The sequence below is a fragment of the Apium graveolens genome, chromosome 11 (assembly GCF_009905375.1).
Source record: "Apium graveolens cultivar Ventura chromosome 11, ASM990537v1, whole genome shotgun sequence".
Classification (NCBI taxonomy): domain Eukaryota; kingdom Viridiplantae; phylum Streptophyta; class Magnoliopsida; order Apiales; family Apiaceae; genus Apium; species Apium graveolens.
Window position 1 is genome coordinate 76,499,048 of NC_133657.1, and position 22,233 is coordinate 76,521,280.

At 37.6% G+C, this 22,233-nt stretch overlaps 1 protein-coding gene and 1 non-coding gene across 2 annotated transcripts in view; one reads left to right on the forward strand and one right to left on the reverse strand.

The window, feature by feature from the left end:
• LOC141695615 (uncharacterized) overlaps positions 1–22,233 on the forward strand; it is a 43,741-nt gene that overhangs the window by 15,897 nt on the left and 5,611 nt on the right. The gene's annotated exons all lie outside the window — the stretch shown is intronic.
• On the reverse strand, positions 1,577–1,683 carry LOC141698932 (small nucleolar RNA R71). The gene has a single exon (XR_012565428.1). It is a non-coding gene; the product is annotated as a small nucleolar RNA R71 (small nucleolar RNA).

Here is a 22,233-nt window from a genome sequence, read left to right on the forward strand (position 1 = left end):
TTTCGTTGTAACGTTGGATGCTAGTTTTCTTACTTTGAACTTATTTACTCTTGTGACGTACTCTGTTTTAATATAATTAGTTTAGTTATTATTTTCTTGTGTTTGTTTATCATGATTTCATATGAACCCATGATGACGATAAGTGCTATTATGGGCTAATCGTGATCATGGGGTTGCAACGGATTTATTATGGAATTCTTTAGTTAATTGTTTAATACTTTAGTGTGTGATGATCGTATGATATCTAGTATTGGTTGTGCGTATTCGTCTTATGTGCGTCGCGAACATATAAGATAGGGTGTTAATCTCTTGTGAAGCGACGGTGGATCTTGAGATTTAGAACTTGCCATGCTAGCATAGGTTCATGTACGTTGTGCATGATTAGTGGGTAACTCTAACAGTTTTATTTGCCCTATGTAATCAAAAGGAATAACTTGTGCTTAAATCGTTGTGTTGTCAATTTCTGTAGACATATAGGAACTCAACATAATTGATGACTATTCAATTTTTATCTTAATTGTGGATGTTTGGTAGAATTGTATTAGTACAATGAAAGTTGGCTTTTATCAGTTTCGTGTTATTCGATTAATATCATCACTGTCACATGCTAAAGGTAATAACAATGACTATTGAAGGAAGTAGTAATGAAGTTGTGATCTCATGAGTGTTTTATTATTGATAATTTGAAGTGTTAAGTAAGTGATTAATTAAGTAGTTAATTGTAGTTAATATTTAATAAACAATCTTAAGTGTTAGTGTCTTAACATTGAGAAGTAATCATACATTGGATAGTGAGTTTAATTAGACAATAATTTAGTCTGAGTCTCTGTGGGAACGAACTAGAAAGTATTCTATATTACTTGCGAACGCGTATACTTGCGTGAATATTAGCGCGTGTTTTCGCCCTAACAAGTTTTTGGCGCCGCTGCCGGGGACTCGGCGTATTTGTTTAGTTTATGTACTTACCATCATTGGTCATTAGGACTCAGTGATTAGGACGTAGTAGTTAATTATTGTTTTCGGTTGTGTTTCAGGTACTTTAGCAAGCGTTTATGCAAACTCGTTCTCGTGCTCGCAAGAGGACTTTAGATACAGCTGAGGAGATAGACGAAGTTCTTGATATTCCGGAAAGTTAGATTTTGAGGATTCGGATTCAGGAACTGAGCGGAAAGAACCAGTAAACATGGGAGATCATATTGTTCAAGCTGATCCAGCTCTTATGGATTTTTCTCGGCCTAAAATTGATGACATTCAGTCAAGCATCCTTCATCCGGCTATTCAAGCTAACACCTTTGAAATCAAGTCGGGCACTATTCAGATGGTGCAGAATTTTGTTTCTTTTGGAGGAGCGGCAACTGAAGACCCCAACATGCATATAAGGAATTTTGTCGAGATCTGCAGCACTTTTAAGTATAATGGTGTGACTGATGAGGCTATCAAGTTGAGGCTTTTCCCATTCTCACTGAGGGACAAGGCTAAAGACTGGTTACATTCTGAACCAGCTGGGTCCATCACTACGTGGCAAGATCTTGCGCAAAAGTTTCTGGTGAAGTTTTATCCGATGGCAAAGACTGCTGCTATGAGGAGTGCTCTTACTCAGTTTGCGCAGCAACCTATAGAATCTATGTGCGAGGCTTGGGAACGCTACAAAGAAATGTTGAGAAAATGTCCACATCATGGAATGCCGGATTGGATGGTGATCACGGGTTTCTATAATGGTTTGGGGGCCCAATCTCGGCCCATGCTCGATGCAGCAGCTGGAGGCGCCTTATGGGCTAAAAGCTATACTGAGGCGTATAATCTTATAGAGACGATGGCTGCAAATGAGCATCAAAACCCAACTCAGAGGATGACGTCAGGCAAGGTAGCAGGTATTCTGGAAGTTGATGCAGCCACCGCTATTGCAGCCCAGCTCCAAGCGCTATCAATGAAGGTTGATTCTCTGGCTACATATGGAGTTAAACAAATAGCTATGGTTTGTGAGCTTTGTGCAGGTTCTCATGCTACGGATCAGTGTTCTCTTGTCAACGAATCTGTTCAGTATGTAAATAATTATCAGCGACAACAGCAGCCTGTGCCAGCGACCTATCATCCTAACAACAGAAATCATCCAAATTTCAGCTGGGGGAATAATCAGAATGCTATTCAGCCACCATATCAGCAAGGAGTGAGTAAACAGTTTAACCCACCTGGATTCCAGCAACCACAGCAATATGCTACAAGGCAATCATATCCTCAACAGGGAAGTACAGCTGCACCTACTAGTGCTGATTTTGAGGAACTTAAGCTGTTATGCAAGAGTCAGGCGGTTTCTATCAAGACCTTGGAAAATCAAATCGATCAATTAGCCAATGCAGTGCTCAATCGTCAACCTGGCACCCTTCCCAGTGACACGGAAGTACCAGGCAGGAAGGAAGCTAAAGAGCAAGTCAAGGCTAATACCTTAAGGTCTGGAAAAGTTGCTGATGTTGAAAAGGCAAAGGAAGGAGACGCTGAAATTAGAGATGAAGAATCTAAGCAAAAGGAGAAAGTGGCGGAACCAAGGAAGACTACTGTTGAACACACTCTGCCTGAGGCTAATACTGGGGAGAAACAGCTCTATCCTCCACCACCTTTTCCTAAAAGATTGCAGCAACAAAAGCTGGATAGACAGTTCGGGAAGTTTCTGGAGGTGTTCAAGAAACTTCACATCAATATACCTTTCGCTGAGGCTCTGGAGCAAATGCCTAGTTATGCGAAGTTTATGAAGAGTATTCTTTCAAGGAAGGTGAAACTGGATGACCTTGACACCGTTGCTCTTACGGAAGAATGCAGCGCTGTTCTGCAGCAAAAGTTACCACCAAAACTGAAAGATCCAGGAAGCTTCACCATTCCTTGCACCATTGGTAATCTAACCTTTGACAAGTGCCTTTGTGATTTGGGAGCAAGCATTAATCTGATGCCATTGTCGATCTTTAAAAAGCTGGATCTGCCTGATCCAAAACCCACATACATGTCTCTACAATTGGCTGATCGTTCCATTACTTACCCAAGGGGCATAGTGGAGGATGTGCTCGTCAAGGTGGATAAGCTCTTCTTTCCTGCAGATTTTGTTATTCTGGATTTTGAGGAAGATAAGAAGATTCCCATAATCTTGGGAAGGCCTTTCTTGGCTACTGGCCGTACCTTGATAGATGTGCAAAAAGGTGAACTTACTATGCGGGTACAAGATCAGGATGTGACCTTCAACGTATTCAAGGCAATGAAATTCCCTACAGAAGATGAGGAGTGCTTAAAAGTGGATGTGATTGATTCTGCGGTTACTTCAGAACTCGATCGCATGCTAATGTCTGATGCATTGGAAAAGGCCTTAGTGGGGGATTTTGACAGCGATGATGAAGATGGCAATGAGCAATTACAATATCTGAACGCTTCTCCCTGGAAGCGAAAGCTGGACATGCCGTTTGAATCTCTTGGTACTTCTGACCTTAAGAATGCTGAAGGAAAGCTCAAACCATCAATAGAGGAAGCACCTACCTTGGAGCTCAAGCCATTACCTGAACACTTGAGGTATGCTTTTTTAGGTGATTCATCTATGTTACCTGTTATTATTTCATCTGACCTTTCAGGTAGTGAGGAAGACAAGATCTTAAGGATTTTGAGAGAATTCAAATCGGCTATTGGATGGACCATAGCAGACATCAAGGGGATAAGTCCTTCATATTATATGCATAAAATTCTGCTAGAGGAAGGTAGTAAGCCAACTGTGGAACAGCAGCGAAGACTGAATCCCATCATGAAGGAGGTGGTGAAGAAAGAAATTCTGAAATGGCTGGATGCAGGCATCATTTATCCTATTTCTGACAGCTCGTGGGTGAGCTCCGTACAATGTGTACCTAAGAAAGGAGGTATCACTGTGGTCGCAAATGAAAAGAATGAGCTCATCCCCACTCGAACAGTTACAGGATGGAGAGTATGCATGGATTATAGAAAATTGAACAAAGCCACAAGGAAGGATCACTTCCCTCTTCCATTTATTGATCAGATGCTTGACAGGTTGGCGGGTCATGAGTATTTTTGTCTTCTGGATGGTTATTCAGGGTATAATCAGATTTGTATTGCACCAGAGGATCAGGAAAAGACTACCTTCACTTGTCCATTTAGCACGTTTGCTTTTCGCAGAGTTTCGTTTGGGTTATGTGGTGCCCCTGCCACTTTTCAGAGATGTATGATGGCTATATTCTCTGACATGATTGGAAATAATGTCGAAGTGTTCATGGACGACTTCTTCATCTTTGGACATTCATATGATGAATGTTTGAATAATCTGTGCGCCGTACTCAAAAGATGCGTGGAAACTAATTTGGTGCTCAATTGGGAGAAATGTCATTTTATGGTGCGTGAAGGCATTATTCTTGGGCATAAGGTCTCTAACAAGGGTCTGGAGGTGGACAAGGCCAAGGTGGGAGTCATTGAAAATCTTCCCCCACCTAATTCTGTGAAAGGAATCCGTAGTTTTCTTGGTCATGCGGGTTTTTATCGGCGATTCATCAAGGACTTTTCAAAGATATCTAAGCCGTTGTACAATTTGCTTGAGAAAGATGTGCTTTTCAAATTTGATGATGAATGTTTGGCAGCATTCGAGACTCCCAAGAAGAGTTTGATCACTGCACCAGTTATTACAGCACCAGATTGGAAAAAACCGTTTGAGATGATGTGTGATGCGAGTGATTATGCGGTAGGTGCAGTTCTGGGACAACGCAAGAAAAATCTCTTCCATGTGGTCTACTATGCGAGTAAGACTTTAAATGGGGCCCAATTGAACTACACCACTACTGAGAAGGAGCTTTTGGCTATAGTCTTTGGTTTCGAGAAATTTCGATCTTATCTACTTGGTACGAAAGTAACGGTATTCACTGATCATGCGGCTATTCGCTATCTGGTTTCCAAGAAGGATTTGAAGCCGAGACTCATTCGTTGGGTGCTTTTACTTCAGGAATTTGAGTTAGAGATCAAGGATAGAAAAGGTACTGAGAATCAAGTAGCTGACCATCTCTCTAGGTTGGAGAATCCCGATTCTACTTCACAAGATAGGACGTTAATCAATGAATCTTTTCCGGATGAGCAGTTGTTCGCAGTTCAGGAGGAAGAACCATGGTTTGCAGATATTGTAAACTATCTCGTCAGCAATGTAATGCCTCCTAATTTGACATCCACTCAAAAGAAGTTTCTGCATGAGGTGAAGTGGTATATGTGGGATGAACCATATTTGTTTAGACAGGGAGCTGACCAGATCATCAGGAGATGTATCCCGTTCTGTGAGACGGAGGGGATATTACGAGACTGCCATTCCACGGTTTATGGTGGACACTATGGTGGTGAGAAGACGGCAGCTCGTATTCTGCAAGCAGGTTTTTTTTGGCCTACTTTGTTCAAGGATGCCCATCAGTTTGTTTTAAGGTGTGATCGTTGCCAAAGAGTGGGAAATTTGACAAGGAAGGATGAGATGCCATTAAATGTGATGCTTGAAGTCGAGGTCTTTGATGTTTGGGGAATCGATTTCATGGGGCCTTTTATCTCATCTTGCAATAATCAGTACATCTTGCTGGCAGTCGATTATGTCTCAAAATGGGTCGAAGTTAAAGCTTTACCGACAAATGATGCAAAGGCAGTGCTAAATTTTCTTCATAAGCAAATTTTCACAAGGTTTGGAACACCTCGGGTAATCATAAGTGATGAAGGATCGCATTTCTGCAACCGTAAGTTCACTTCTATGATGCAGCGTTATAATGTGAATCATCGAGTAGCTACTGCCTATCATCCGCAAACAAATGGTCAAGCGGAAGTGTCTAACAGAGAGATAAAGCGCATTCTAGAGAAGGTTGTTTGTCCGTCAAGGAAGGATTGGTCTTTAAAGCTCGATGAAGCTGTTTGGGCTTACAGAACAGCATACAAAACTCCACTTGGTATGTCCCCGTTTCAGTTGGTGTACGGTAAGGGATGTCATCTACCTGCGGAGCTTGAGCATAAGGCCTACTGGGCATTGAAAAAGTTGAACCTGGATTTAGATGCAGCTGGTAAGAAAAGAATGCTTCAGCTTAATGAACTTGATGAATTTCGACTTCAAGCGTACGAGAATAACAAAATGTATAAGGAAAAGGTGAAGAGGTGGCACGATAGGAAGCTACATCCTAAGTTATTTGTGTCGGGGCAACAATTTCTCTTATTCAACTCTCGACTCCGACTTTTTCCAGGGAAGTTGAAATCGAGGTGGTCTTGGCCTTTTATTGTCAAAACTGTGTTTCCACATGGAGCGGTGGAAATTTTTGAGAATGATCCGGACCAAGCATTCAAGGTTAACGGTCAGCGTTTGAAGCACTACTATGGGGACATGGCAAACCGAGAAGTGGTTAGTGCCATTTTGTTGACTACTTGAGAAGGGTACGAAACGTCAAGCTAATGACGAAAAAGAAGCACTGCGTGGGAGGCAACCCATGAATTGTTGTTACAGGAACCCCTAGAAGTTAATAACCTATCCAAAAACACAAAAAAAATCAGAAAATAGGGGCTGAAAAAAAAATTCCAGTGACCCCCTGAGCGCCCGCTCAGCATTGCTGAGTGCCCGCTCAGCAAGCTGAGCGCCCGCTCAGCTTTGCTGAGCGACCGCGCAGCAAGCTGAGCGCCCGCTCAGCTTTGCTGAGCGACCGCTCAGGGGTCGAGTACCAGAATTTTTTTTACAGTTTAGAGAAAAAAAAAACAAAAAAACAAAAAAAAACACAAAAACCCATCACAACCCATAATCCCACGAATTCTTTTCCCATTACCCCATGATTTTATCCCTCAACCCCATTCCTAATCTAATTTAACCTACTCCACACCCTATATATACATACACATATCCTACATATCCCCCACAAACTTCCTGCACTTAAACTCTCTCCCAAGCACCAAAACTCAGTTCTTACACACTTTTATTCACGAATCAATGGCACCCAAGAGAGCACGCACTATTGACAGCAGCAGCACAGTTCCTACTGCTGATTCGTCGAGGGGTACTGCTGCAAGGCCTCGGTTAACTGACAGAGCTGCGGAGGAGGAGTACACTAGGCTTTTGGGGAAGTCGATTCTGAAGGAGAGAGGGTTTTTACCATCGGGGAGGGATGGTGAGTTGCTGCCCATGATTGCAGAGAAGGGATGGATAGCTTTTTGTGAGTCACCCGAAGCAGTGCCGATGAGTGTGGTTCGCGAGTTCTACGCGAACGCAATGGCCGAAAAGAATGGTTTTTCTGTGGTCCGAGGGCTGACAGTTGATTATCATCCTGCGGCGATTCGCCGTGTGATTGGACAGCGAGAGAGGAAACCCGAGGAGGAAAACTGGAATGAGAAGACTGCTGAGGATTTTGACTTGGATTTGATTTTTGCAACTCTCTGTCGACCGGGCACAGTTTGGACCTTCAGGACCGGCACTAATGAGTATCGTCACTTTCCGGCGATCGCCATGAACAGGTATGCCCGTGTATGGAATGCATTTATTTGTGCTAATATTTTTCCTTCTTCGCATGCACACGAGGTCACAGTTGAGAGAGCACAGTTGTTGTGGGGAATTCTGAATGAGGAGTACTATGTGGACCTTGGTGAGTTTATCTACCAAGGAATTCTGAAGTTTTTGAGGGGAGCGAAGCATATGAACATCCCTTATGCATCCACGGTTACGAAGCTATGCCGAGCAGTGGGAGTGAACTGGCCGGCTCATGAGCAGTTGCAGTTGCCGGCAGCTCCGATTGATTCTGGGACGCTGAATGGGATGCAGGAGTGGACCGGTGGTGAGCCTGAGGAGCATGGACTGGGTTATCGTCTTCCAGGAGGGCGTCCAGCACGAGGTGCTACTATGGCTAGGCCAAGGCGTGATGAGGCTGGTTCTTCGAGAGCTCAGGAGGGTGCTAGGTTGGCTGATGCTCAGTATAGGAGGTTTTCACGGTGGATGGATGCCATGTATGAGACGCAGAGCAGGTTTGCTCAGGAGCTCACCCTTGCGTTAGGGACTGCTTTTCGGGGCCTTGGAGCTGATATCCAGTGGCCAGTTTTTGGTGAGGACTCTGCATACCCGCCGCCTGATACTCCACCCACTGAGGGTGATGATGATGATGACTCCGAGTAGGTATACCCTGTGTTCCTTTCTACTACCTTCACTGAGGACAGTGAAGATTTTAAGTTTGGGGGTGGTAGTTAAGGAATATTGTGTGTGTGTCATATAGCTGCATATTCATGATAGCTTAGTTCATATAGTTGCATAATTTAGGCCATATAGTTTTTTTATATATATAGCTTTTATTGTTTATCATGTCACGTAGCTCATGCATTTGCCATGATCCCTTTTGCAATGATTGATCGACTGAATTGTGATATTGATGCGAGTGTAGTGATAGCATTAAAGTGATATTAAGTCGTGTAGGTTGATATGCATGCTAGAAACACTTGTAATTCCACTAAGTCTTAGAGAATGCGTAAGGGCTAGATTGTTGTTATGATTTGGTTGTTTTCGAGGTCAATCTATTTATTATGCTTAGAATTTGATAATAGGTTCTTAGTGATAAAGGCATGAAAAAGAAAAAAATTTGGAGAAAAAAAATGGAATTTGTTGCTAGTTGTGGCTAGGCGTCAAATGGCTAGTAGCCGGCTCGCATATGGTGCGAGTAGTCTAGGGTTGAGCAAGATGGAGCGAAACGCACTTGCTCAGAAGTTATAAAAAAAAATAGTTTATGCATAATTGATCAAGAGTGGGCTCTTTGGTATTCGAGTTATTAAGATCTTAGGGGACTTTGTGCCTAGTGACCTAAGGCTTTTAGAGTCTGGGATCCGCTAACCTAACGCTCGTTACATGGATACCATTGTATAAGTCTTTTGTGGACCTCACTCATTGTACGGTCAAATAAGCATTTGTGTTGTGAATAAAAAGCACGATTCCATAATAAGCTCCAGAATTCTTGTAGTGTTGTATATCACTTTGTGCCTAGAATTTTTATTCTTTGTATAATCATGTGATTGCCTTGAGGATAGTCGAGTCATAATAATTGGTCTAGTTCCGAAGCATATCTGTAAGCATTTGCACACACCACGTTTCTGGCTGAATGTCCGTTTGCATGAGTTTATTGATCTTTGGTTGTCTAACTGCATTTGTTGAGATGTTGCAATTTGGTTGGTTAATCGTAGTAAGGGGGATCGCTGTATTTTCATATAGATTGCATTCATGCATGTTTTATATTTGTTTTTGAGTCTGTGACGCTTGAGGACAAGCATCGATTTAAGTTTGGGGGTGTGATAAGTGGCATTTTATACCACTTAGAGCGTCTTAAAATGGCTTAAATTGGTGTCTTGAAATCAAGTATTTTGTGTATTTGATGCGTTTTTCTAGTGTTTATGCATTTCAGGGTATTAGTTGTATTTTGGGGGAGGAATCATCAAGAATAAGCCTTGGCATGTGTTCACCATTGCGAGAGGAAAGAAACGGGCAGATTACGGCGAAGAAACGGAGCAAAATCAGATTTTTTCCAGTAGAGGTCTGAGCGCCCGCTCAGCTATGCTGAGCGGCCGCGCAGGGTCGGAGAAAAAAATATATTATTTCAGGACTTCTACTTCTGTTTGGTTTCCACTTCTATGTAATCTGAGTTTTATGGGACTATTATATAAGTAGATTTGAGACGTTTTCACAAGTGTGGATTGAAGAAGATCGTGTTTTTACGCAAGAAGCGAAGGAGATAAGGAAGAATACCGATTTAGCACACCGCACCGAAGAGGAAGCATATTTCTTGTGATTCTTGTTTCGTTGTAACGTTGGATGCTAGTTTTCTTACTTTGAACTTATTTACTCTTGTGACGTACTCTGTTTTAATATAATTAGTTTAGTTATTATTTTCTTGTGTTTGTTTATCATGATTTCATATGAACCCATGATGACGATAAGTGCTATTATGGGCTAATCGTGATCATGGGGTTGCAACGGATTTATTATGGAATTCTTTAGTTAATTGTTTAATACTTTAGTGTGTGATGATCGTATGATATCTAGTATTGGTTGTGCGTATTCGTCTTATGTGCTTCGCGAACATATAAGATAGGGTGTTAATCTCTTGTGAAGCGACGGTGGATCTTGAGATTTAGAACTTGCCATGCTAGCATAGGTTCATGTACGTTGTGCATGATTAGTGGGTAACTCTAACAGTTTTATTTGCCCTATGTAATCAAAAGGAATAACTTGTGCTTAAATCGTTGTGTTGTCAATTTCTATAGACATATAGGAACTCAACATAATTGATGACTATTCAACTTCTATCTTAATTGTGGATGTTTGGTAGAATGGTATTAGTACAATGAAAGTTGGCTTTTATCAGTTTCGTGTTATTCGATTAATATCATCACTGTCACATGCTTAAGGTAATAACAATGACTATTGAAGGAAGTAGTAATGAAGTTGTGATCTCATGAGTGTTTTATTATTGATAATTTGAAGTGTTAAGTAAGTGATTAATTAAGTAGTTAATTGTAGTTAATATTTAATCAACAATCTTAAGTGTTAGTGTCTTAACATTGAGAAGTAATCATGCATTGGTGAGTGAGTTTAATTAGACAATAATTTAGTCTGAGTCTCTGTGGGAACGAACTAGAAAGTATTCTATATTACTCGCGAACGCGTATACTTACGTGAATATTAGCGCGTGTTTTCGCCCTAACAGATGGATCAAAGGAGCAAAAGGCATGGAAGAAAGTCAAAGACAGTAGCTCTTAAAGCTGAGGAGGAATCTCCTAAAGTGGTTGTCTCAAAGAGGGGCAATGGAAAGGCTCTCATCATACAGTCTGATTCAGAGTCATCATATTCTGATGATGATGATTCAGAATCTGAAAATTTATCTGAAGTGGATGTTGATGCAGAGATGATGTAACTGTGTGCTATTATGGTGAAAGGTATCACAAAGATAGCCTACAAGAAATTCAGAAAGGGCAAGAAGTTTTCCAGGAAAGGTGGAAGTTTTGAAAAGAAAGGGTTCAGAAAGTCTGAAGGCAAAGGAAGAAAGTCTGACAGAGGAGACAACTCAAATGTCAAATGCTACAATTGTGGTGAAAGAGGCCACATCTCTCCTGACTGCAAGAAAAGAAAAGGTGATAAAGGCCAGGCACTTATCACAAAGAAGAAAAACTGGGCAGACACTTCAGATTATGAAGATGAGGTGAACTATGCCTTAATGGCAAATGATGATAGCAGTTCTGATGTTGATGAATTGAAGGTACCTCATTCAACTCTTGCTTTTCATACTGATGATATTTCTGAGCTAAGATTATATCTTAAAACCATGTTCATTAGTTTTAGAGATCAGACTTTAACAAATGAAAGATTAACATCTGAAAGTCTTGCTCTTGGAAACAGAAATGACTACTTAGAAAAAGAGTTAGTTATATTCCATCAAACTCAGAAAGAAAGAGATGAGGCTTTGTATGTTAGAGATGAACTGCTAAAATTGAATAAATCTCTTAAATCTGAACTGGAAAAGGAAAAGGAGATAATCAAAACTTGGACTAACTCTGGAAGAACCACTCAGAAAATCTTAGAAAATGGAAATTGGAAATAAGGACTAGGTTACCTAGATGATAAAGAAAAAAAGGAAATTATGTCATCTAAACCAAACTTTACCAAGAAAGCTGAAAAGCCTAAAGTTAATCTTGTCAAGTTTGTGTCAAATTCTGACAAGTCAAAATCTGAAAAGATGAAAGACTCTAAACAGAAGTCAAAGAAAAGTCAACTTCTGACAAATTAAAACAGGATAAATCAGCTGAAGTAAACATAGGTTTAATGACCAAGAAGCAGTTTAAGCATAAGCTGAAAGAGATTAAAAATGTAAACAAGGTCAAGGAAGCTCGGAAAAATAGGAATGGAAAGGAAGGTGTGAATAAAAGCAATAATTATATGCCTGTTCCTAATGCTCCTAGAAAGAAATGCTATAATTGTGGAAACTCTAACCATCTTACTTCTTTTTACAGGAAAAATAAAGATATAAACTCTTTACCTCCTAGATCAGGAGTTAAGAGTCAGTTTGTTAGGTTTAAACCACAAAATCCTTGTTTTCATTGTGGTAGTTTATGGCATTCTATTTATACCTGTAAGGAATATCATAGTTTGTACTATGATTATTATCAAATAAAACCTTCTTTGAAGAAAATTAGTGAAATTCCTTCTAGTGTAAATTTTGATGCAAAGTCTAATATAAAGTCTGATAAAAAGCATGTTAGCATAAACTCTGAAACTAAATCCGCTGCAAATGCTAACAAACTTAAAAAGGCCAAAGGATCCAAGCAAGTCTGGGTCCTTAAAACTAACCAATAGTGGTCTTTGTGATTGCAGGGCAACAGGAAAAATATCCTAGTTCTGGACAGTGGATGTTCATGAAATATGACTGGAAATAAAGCCCTGCTATCAGACTTTGTGGAGAAAGTTGGCCCAGGAGTTTCTTATGGAGATGGCAACATGGGAAAGACTCTGGGATATGGAAATATCAATCTTTGGAATGTCATAATTGAATCGGTAGCTCTTGTCTCAGGACTTAAACACAATCTGCTAAGTGTGAGTCAAATCTGTGACAGAGGTTATCATGTGGATTTCTTTGAAGAACACTGTGAAGTTGTAAGTAATTCTACAGGCAAAGTGATTCTGAAAGGTTACCGACATGGTAACATAGATGAAGCCAGACTTTCAACAAATTCTGATAGTTCTGCAATCTGTCTGTTAAGCAGAGCATCAATTGAAGAAAGATGGAATTGGCACAAGAGACTCTCTCATTTAAATTTCAACAACATAAATGAGCTAGTAAAGAAAGATCTTGTGAGAGGACTGCCAAAATCAGTATTTGCTCCTGATGGTCTTTGTGACTCATGTCAAAAGGCAAAACAAAGAAAATCTTCATTCAAGAGCAAAACTGAATCCTTAATTCTTGACCCTTATCACTTAATGTATGTTGATCTATTTGGTCCAGTCAATGTCATGTCCATCGCAAAGAAGAAATATGCTATAGTTATAGTGGATGAGTTCACAAGATACACTTGGGTGTATTTCTTGCATAAGAAGAATGAAACTGCATCTACTCTAACTGATCATGTCAGACAGCTGGATAAGTTGGTCAAAGATTTCGTTAAAATAATAAGAAGTGATAATGGCACTGAGTTCAAGAATTCAATCATGGAAGAGTTCTATAAAGAGCATGGAATAAAGCAGCTGCACCTGGAACTCCACAGCAGAATGGAGTTGTAGAAAGAAAGAATAGGACTCTTATTGAAGCTGCACGAACTATGTTTGATGAAGCAAAGCTTCCAACCTATCTTTAGGCTGAAGCTGTGTAGACTGCTTGTTTTACACAGAATGCTGCACTCATAAACAAGCATGGAAAAACACCATATGAGATGGTAAAGAAAAAGAAGCCAAATCTGAAATACTTTCATGTATTTGGATGCAAGTGTTTTATTCTTAAGACTCATCCTGAACAGCTGTCAAAATTTGATCTAAAAGCTGATGAAGGAATTTTTGTTGGATATCCACTTTTCACAAAAGCCTTCAGAGTCTACAATTTAAGAACAAGGGTTGTCATGGAATCCATCAGTGTATCTTTTGATGATAAAAAGATTACTGGGCTTGAAGATTTTAATGATCATGATCAGCTGAGATTTGAAAATGAAGATATAAATTCTGATTCTGTAAATTCTGATGACCTAAATCTTGATCCTGTAAGTTCTGATGAGTCAAATTTTGATGTCATTGAAACTGTGGTAATTACTCCAAAGGAAAATGCACCTATTCAGGGGGAACAAGCTGATGATTATACCACATTCAAGACTCTCAAGAAATATCAGAACCTGTTACCGGCTCTTCAAATTCTGATTCATCAAGTTCTGATGATCCAAATTCTGATAATTCTGGAAACTCTGATTCTTCAATTCCTGAAGGATCCAACTCAAATTCTGAAATTTTAGAGAGCATAACTTTGGGGGAGCATCAGAAAATGCTGATGGAGACAGCATGGATCATGGGGGAGGATCCAGTTCTAGAGATCAACTTCCATCTGCAAGGAAGTGGACTAAATCACACACACCTGACTTAATAATTGGAGATCCTGAAGCAGGTGTCAGAACTAAAACAACAACAAATGAATGTCTCTATCATTCCATTATATCTCAGACTGAACCAAAGAAAGTGGAAGAAGCTCTTCAAGATGCTGATTGGGTGCAAACAATGCAGGAAGAGTTAAATGAATTTGAAAGAAATAAAGTCTGGACCCTAGTGCCAAGACCAAATAACAGATCCATTGTTGGCGCAAAATGGGTGTTCAGACACAAAACTGACAGTGATGGCATAATTACAAGAAACAAAGCAAGGCTGGTTGCTAAAGATTACTCTCAAGATGAGGGTATTGACTATGATGAAACATTTACTCCAGTTGCTAGATTGGAAGCCATAAGAATCTTTTTGGCTTATGTTGCTCACAAGAAGTTTAAAGTCTTTCATATGGATGTGAAAAGTGCTTTTCTCAATGGAGAATTGGAAGAAGAGGTATATGTTGAACAACCTCCAGGATTTGTAGATCCAAAATTTCCTAATCATGTCTACAGACTTGATAAAGCACTCTATGGCCTTAAGCAAGCTCCAAGAGCATGGTATGAAACTTTAGCTCAATTTCTTCTGGAAAGTGGATTTACCATAGGCACAATTGATAAAACTCTGTTCTACCTCAACCATGGAAAGGACTTACTTTTGGTACAGATATATGTCGATGATATCATCTTTGGTTCTACAAATGCCAAACTCTGTAAAAGGTTTGCAAAGCTAATGCAGTCAAGATATCAAATGAGTATGATGGGAGAACTTAGCTATTTTCTGGGACTTCAAGTCAAGCAAAATGAAGAAGGTACTTTCATAAATCAATCCAAGTACACCAGAAATTTACTCAAAAAATTTGGAATGCAAGACAGTTCAACTGCATCCACTCTCATGGCCACTGCAACCAGGTTAGATAAAGATACTGGAGCATCAGTAGATATTACTAACTACAGAGGTATGATTGGCTCTTTACTCTATTTAACTGCAAGTAGACCTGATATCATGTATGCTACCTGTCTTTGTGCAAGATTTCAGGCTGATCCAAGAGAACCTCATCTAATAGTTGTGAAAAGAATTTTCAAGTACCTCAAGGGTACAGCTGATCTAGGATTGTGGTATCCTAGGGAATCAGATTTTAAGCTAATAGGTTACTCAGATGCAGATTTTGCAGGATGCAAAATTGACAGGAAAAGCACTAGTGGAAGCTGCCAATTCCTTGGAGGCAGATTGGTTTCTTGGTTTAGCAAGAAACAGAAATCAATTTCCACATCAACTGTAGAAGCAGAATATATTGTTGCAGGAAGTTGTTGTGCACAGATTCTTTGGATGAAGAATCAGTTACTGGACTATGGGTTAGAATTTTCTAAAATACCCATTTACTATGATAATCAAAGTGATATTGCTATGATAGGAAATTCGGTTCAATACTCAATGACAAAGCACATCAGCATTAGGTACCATTTCATAAGGGAACATGTGATGGAAGGTACAGTGGAATTGCATTTTGTCCCAACAGATCTACAACTAGCAGATATCTTCACAAAACCACTATGTGAATGTAACGCCCCCAAATCCGGGGTCAGAGGATTTAATCGTCATGATGAAACCCCAATCCAAATTAATCTGTTAAATCAAAATGCAAATACCAGCGGAAAATATTTAGCATCTATGACCCCAAACTAATCCAAGATCTTTTAAGGATACAGTTCTAGAAACAAGATATCCAAATTGTACAAATAAATTTTTCACTTTCTTTTAAAACTCTTTTCAATAATTCTGAACCTTAAAACTTAACCCGCTAGTATAATTTCGAAAAGAAGTATACTAGGCCCAACTATAGAATACACAATTATAATATAATATAATATAAACAACTTTACACAAAAGAACTTACACCAGTTTGCAAACCCTGGACCAACCACCTTCCAAAAGCTCCTTCTTTGCTTCCTCGAATTACGCGGCTAAACAGCGCAAGTTAATCCTCACTGGAGGTTAAATTTAAAACAGGCAAGTATGAGCGAAAGAAATGCTCAGCAAGATCATTATAGTAAATTTAGGATCATTTTGATATAAAACTGACATCTGCAATAGCACATAATATTTTAAAATCATAATTGCTGAAACAGAATATTTATTAAAGAATCGCATAACTATTCTCACTATATTCAAAACTCATTTTGATATTTTCGAGCGAAATGCTTCAGCAATACTTTGAATCTTGACGAGAATAAAACTCGTAAAACAATGTTTACGGAAATATCGTAAACAACACTAATAAGAAGCAATGATTATGGAATGAATCATAAACTTTATTCAAAACCGAACTCTTAATATTAATACTCATTTTTTTGTTATATCAAATTAGATATCAATACGAACTTTGATTCTCACAACATCCCATACTGAAGTCAATATTAATCATCTATACTAATACCACCTTTGATATTTAACAACAAACTAAATATCCACATCAAGGAGAAACTGAATCGAAATTGCATTTCACCTTTTATTCAAAACCAAAATACTTGATAAATCATTTATTCTATGAATATCAAAAACGATATGATAATTTAGATTGGGATCATTCTCCGACGGACGTGCTATCACATGCTGATCATCCCGTGTGATAGCACAAGGTCATGATTCATAGAAACATGTTCCCAAAACACAAGTACTCAAACAAAAAGGCAATATACCTGCTTGTGGCAAAAATTGTGTCATAATATTTCATATGACACTTAGAAATAGCCCTCCGTTGGACCGTCCGTCCCGGTCACTTACACATTTATGATCCAATCTTAAAACCTTTTATTAAAAAGGGGTCATAATAATCGACACCCGAAATAATTTTATTCCCTCATTCACTTCGATAGAAATATTCGCAACCAAAACACTTTTCTAAAAATCCAAAACATTTATAAATCCAGTAAGTTGATAAGTAACATCACTTAGCTACTCTGAACATAGAATAGCAGGAAAGTACTTGCATAAACAGAATTATTTAATTCAGTGATATGTAAAACATTTATCTATTCTGAACTGAGAATAGGAAAAGCAATACTTGCATAAGAAGATTTAAAATAAATATCACTTGAACAATAAGTGATGATAGGGATACTTGCCTTTGGGTTTTTTAGCAGTTAGTCACACTCGCAAAGACGCATCTATTCTGACACTCTGTCTCAAAACATCACTGTCTATGTTCTTCTAATCCTTTGGCCTGCTGCTCATGCAGTGCTGTAACCCAATATTCCATACTATTCAACTCCAGTCTTCATCCCTTCCATCTGGTCCTGATCGTCTTAAAATATTCGCATCTATAATTATAAAATAACCTTTTATTCGTCTAACCGATAATAACTCGACGAACTGCGCGTCAAAACCCTAATGTCTACCCATACGATAGCCCGCACATAAAGAAGACAGTCAAACACCAGACCCTTGACCCACGTACGCACACAATTCATATAACATATAAGCACATAATCCACGTATCATATAATTCATATCACAAATGACTCGGTTCGTCAAAAGGTTCGACTCGGTATGCTTAAAACTGAAATCGGGTCAAAATATAATTTATCGATAAAAATAAATTGACTCAGAATGATTCGTAAAAGAAGTGACCTTTCGAAACAAAAGGATTTGGGTTTCGAAAGTATTTTTAATGAAAGCAGAATATTTTTCTGAGTCTATACGCGTTCGTTTCGTATTAAACGGACGAACGGTTTATTTTCTACGAATAAAATACGAATAATTAGGAATAAATTAATTAATAATAATATTAATTGATTTTGAAATACCAAAATATAATTTTTAAAAGCTTAAAAACAATTTTTAGGAAATATTTGAATTAATTATAAATATTTTACATTTTATTTAACTATTTATAAATAAAATTAATTGATTAAATAAATTAATCAATTAATTAAATCCATAAATAATTAACTAAAATAAATTACAAAATAATTAAATCAAATTGGACTTTTGAAAATAATAAGAAAGTAATTTTTTAGAATATTAAATAATTTAGTTAATTAAATAATTAACTAAATAAATTTTAGGAATTAAAAAATGAATTTTGAAAATTGAAAATGAATTTTGAATAATTTTTAAAAAGGAAAATTCAGAAACAGGTTCCTGGAACAACAATTGGGTAAACAAGATCGAAGGGCGACATTAAACGGAGAGGACAACCGGAAACCAGACGAACGTCGACCGGAATCTGGGCTTGAACCCAGAAACCCGCGGCTTCGCCGGAAACCGGCGAACCCCCGTTTAGCCCAAAAACATCACCGCTGCACCTAGATTTTTACACGGTTTTCATCTATACAATCTCAACAACATCAACGACGCTATAACAACAGCAAACAAGCTCCAGTTCGTTAATTCCAGTCAAAAACCGAAGCTCGACGGCGGTAGCTCCGACCAAACGATCAATTCGTTCCTTTCTAAATGAAAATCGACGTTCTAGGTATCAAATTGAAGCTTAGGATGCGTACAATCATTCAGAATCAACTTAACATCAAAATATTAAGAGTCAATCCATAAAATTAAAAACAAAATCCAATAAAACTAAAACTCGTTTATAGAATTTTTGAACTATAACATCAACCAAACTAGTATTAATCGACTGTAAACAAGCCATTAAAACTATTCATATCATCAAAATGAACCAACAATTATTCAATTATAAACCCCCAATTCGAATACAAACCCTAGAAAATTGAATTTAACAATTACCAATTGTTTGGTGATTTTGATGGTGGAATCAGATGGCACAGATCGAGAGTTTCGATTTGGGTACTCGAGCTCCAAAAACGGAAATCAGAATCATAGGAAATCAAGGGTTTTGATTCTTAAACTCAAGAACACCCCCAAGAACAAATTCTTGATTTTTCTATTTTTTTCTGAATTTTTGCTATAAAAATAAATAAAAATAATTATGGGCAGCTATTTATATTTTTACAGAAAATCAATACTCTAAAATAAATTAAGGGTATTTTTATTCCCATAATTAAAATAATTAAGCCCCAAAATAATAATTACGGGGAATAATTTTAAGAATGATAAAATATAAAGTTCGTATCAAAATTCCCCAGAAATTGTGAATAATTCGAAAATGCAAAAATACTGGGTATTTAAAATACATATAATTTTATAAAAATAAAAACGTGAATTTTGTGGGCTTTGAAGTCCCGGTGGGGTCCGGTACGTTGATTTTTGAAAAAAAAACAGAAACAATCTCTAAATTAACAGAAAATCCCGAAAACACGTAAAATACATTCAATACACATAAAACGAGATAAAACGAATAACGCAAATAAACACTCGTCCAAATAACGGATCGATTCATATAAATGCATTTTAAACACGTAACAAGTATCTCATTGGATCGTATCGGATCCGAAAATAGATTACTTAGCCGCTAAGTAACTAATAAAACGATTCAATTTAGTATCAGATTTGGATAATTATCAAAACCGGGCTTCTTATAAAACACCCTATGAGAAAATAATGTAAAATATCCCGTCTCTCAAAAATACGGGTTTTATTGATCTACCGAAATGATTATCGTATTGAAAATTATACGTCGGGACGCGTATGGGTCAAACCGTAATCCCGATCGAAAAAGTTAAAACACGAAAAATGTTCAGAATATCCAGATTAGGTTAGGAAGGAGTTTTAGGAAAAGTTTCGGGTTGTAAAAACACAAAAACAGTTAAAGTTGGACGATTCCCGGCTTTATAAAATAGTTTTGTAATTATTACAGAAAATAATTATTAATCCATAGATCATTATAAAATCATATAACAGACCAAAAATTACCAGAAAAATATCACATTTATTTATACTTTATTCTGGGCATATAAAATTAAAATACTCAAAGAATATCATATATAAACATCCAAAACACCAACTCCAATTACCAGATAATTCACTAAAATTCACATAAAAATCACATAAATAATTCCAAATAATAATAATAATAATATTTGAAAATATGGGATATTACAATGAAGCTACTTTTACAAGACTGGTAAATGAACTTGGAATGGTTTCAGGTTCTTTCTCAAAATCTGTGTACTTTTTGTTCTCATGCATCAGACTTTATGATTAGTGTTTACAGATTGTCTTATCTCAATGTAATATGTGCTTAAAATGTATAATATTAAATACTGATTATTATCTGATGTGATTCTATAAACTCTGAAAGTGTTTTGCATGTTCTGTGACTACTCACTCCAATTAGGATTATTTGTTAGATGCTGACTTAGTAGTCTTTAACAAACTATATATCCCATGTTTGAATTAGTTGTTTATGTGGAAATCCATAACACAAGCAAGCTCTGATTTTGATCTTAGTCAAATTTACTTCTTGTATCTTATTACTAGGTCACAAACTAGATTATTGTTTCTTATCTGTCAAATTTTTATGTCAGTAAATCTTAAGGATGAACTACATGCTTGATAAGTCTCACTTATCTGAAGAAAATAAAAGAAAAGAAAAATTGAAGTCAGGTACTCCTTTGAGATCTAGAGTAAATATGTGAAAGGAAAGACCCAAGTGCATTGCTGGTATTAAGTTATATGCATTAGAAAAGCAAATAAATTTTTCTTGGTGACTTTTTACATTCTCTGATTACTGGAGAAATATTCTGATAATAGCATAAATTATTATAGCAGTTGTGACTCATTTACACTGAGAAGCCATTGTAAAAAGAATGTCAAAAGATGCATAAAATGAGCACAAACAATTGAGGTGGACTCTTGTATAAATTTATTCTATAGTAGACTTCAAAATTAAAGACAATTTTTAAGCATTTTTCTTAGTTATGCATTATTTCTAAGATATCTGAAGTTTACCAGACTTTAATCTTTATCTGATCATTTGCAAATGCACACACTCTCACTCCATATGAATGATGAAAATTATGGTGGTGATTAAGTTGTTTCTGACAAACAGTTAAGTATTATTTGCATAAATTCTGAGGACAAGTTCTGATGAAAGTTCTGATGATTAAACTCTGAAGAAACTAGTCAGTATTTGTGTGAAGAATCACAGAAACAGTCATTCACTTTTTGAGTACAGAAGCCATGTTACGATGACCGTTAAATTCTGATAATAGTCAAGTTCTGATGCAAATCCTGATGGAAACTCTGATGCTTACGTGGCATTATTTAATTACTTGACTTATTTTTAGTATTTACTGTAACGGTTATATTTTGTCAGAAAATGATTAAGTGAGATAAAAACAGTGATAATCATTTGGCTAATGGGTTGCGTGTTTGTTTTGATAACAGCATGTGAGCAATAATTACTGCATGTTTACCGTGCCAACTCATTACTGTTTTATCTGTTTCCATGCTGTCAGGTGTAAAAAGTCTGTTCTGCTTCACAAAAATAGTCGTTGTCATGTGGAGTGTATAAATAAGAGAGTAAAAAGATTTTACAATCTTTTACCTACTATTCTTATTTTCTAATCTCTCTTATTCTCTCACTCTCTAATATTCTCTGAAGCTATCTCTTACAGGCATTTTATCAAACACCTTTCGTACACACAACTTTTCACTTAATTTCTTTCATAAATGGCACCCAAGGACATCATCTTTAATGGAGCCAAGTTCGTCCCCAATAACTACATGGGTATTCTCAGCAAGGATGATGCTCCATCAGATCTTCATTTTATTCAAGATTTTCTGGCTAACTGTTAGATTGGGTATGCTTTGACCCAACCACAATTACTCTCAGGAACACAGATACTGGAGTTTTGGAGGAGTGGAGTTTATGATGATGGTGGTGAAGCTGGGTCCCCAAGTTTTATCTTCACAACAGGGGAAGATGAGCATCTGGTTAACTTGTCAATTGTTCGACAAGCTCTGCACTTGCCAGAAAATTGCACTTTCAACGCTCAGATTGAGGAGCCACTTCTACAGGGTATGATGGCCAATCTTGGCTATGAGAAAAGTCTATCCAAGCTGGGACAGCTGAAGAGGCCATACCTCAGAAAGGAGTGGAGCTACTTCTTTGACTGCATCACCAGAGCTTTTACCAACAAATGCTCCAACTTTGATGTCATTCTCATTCTGAGTCAGCAAATAGGGTATGCACTTCTAAA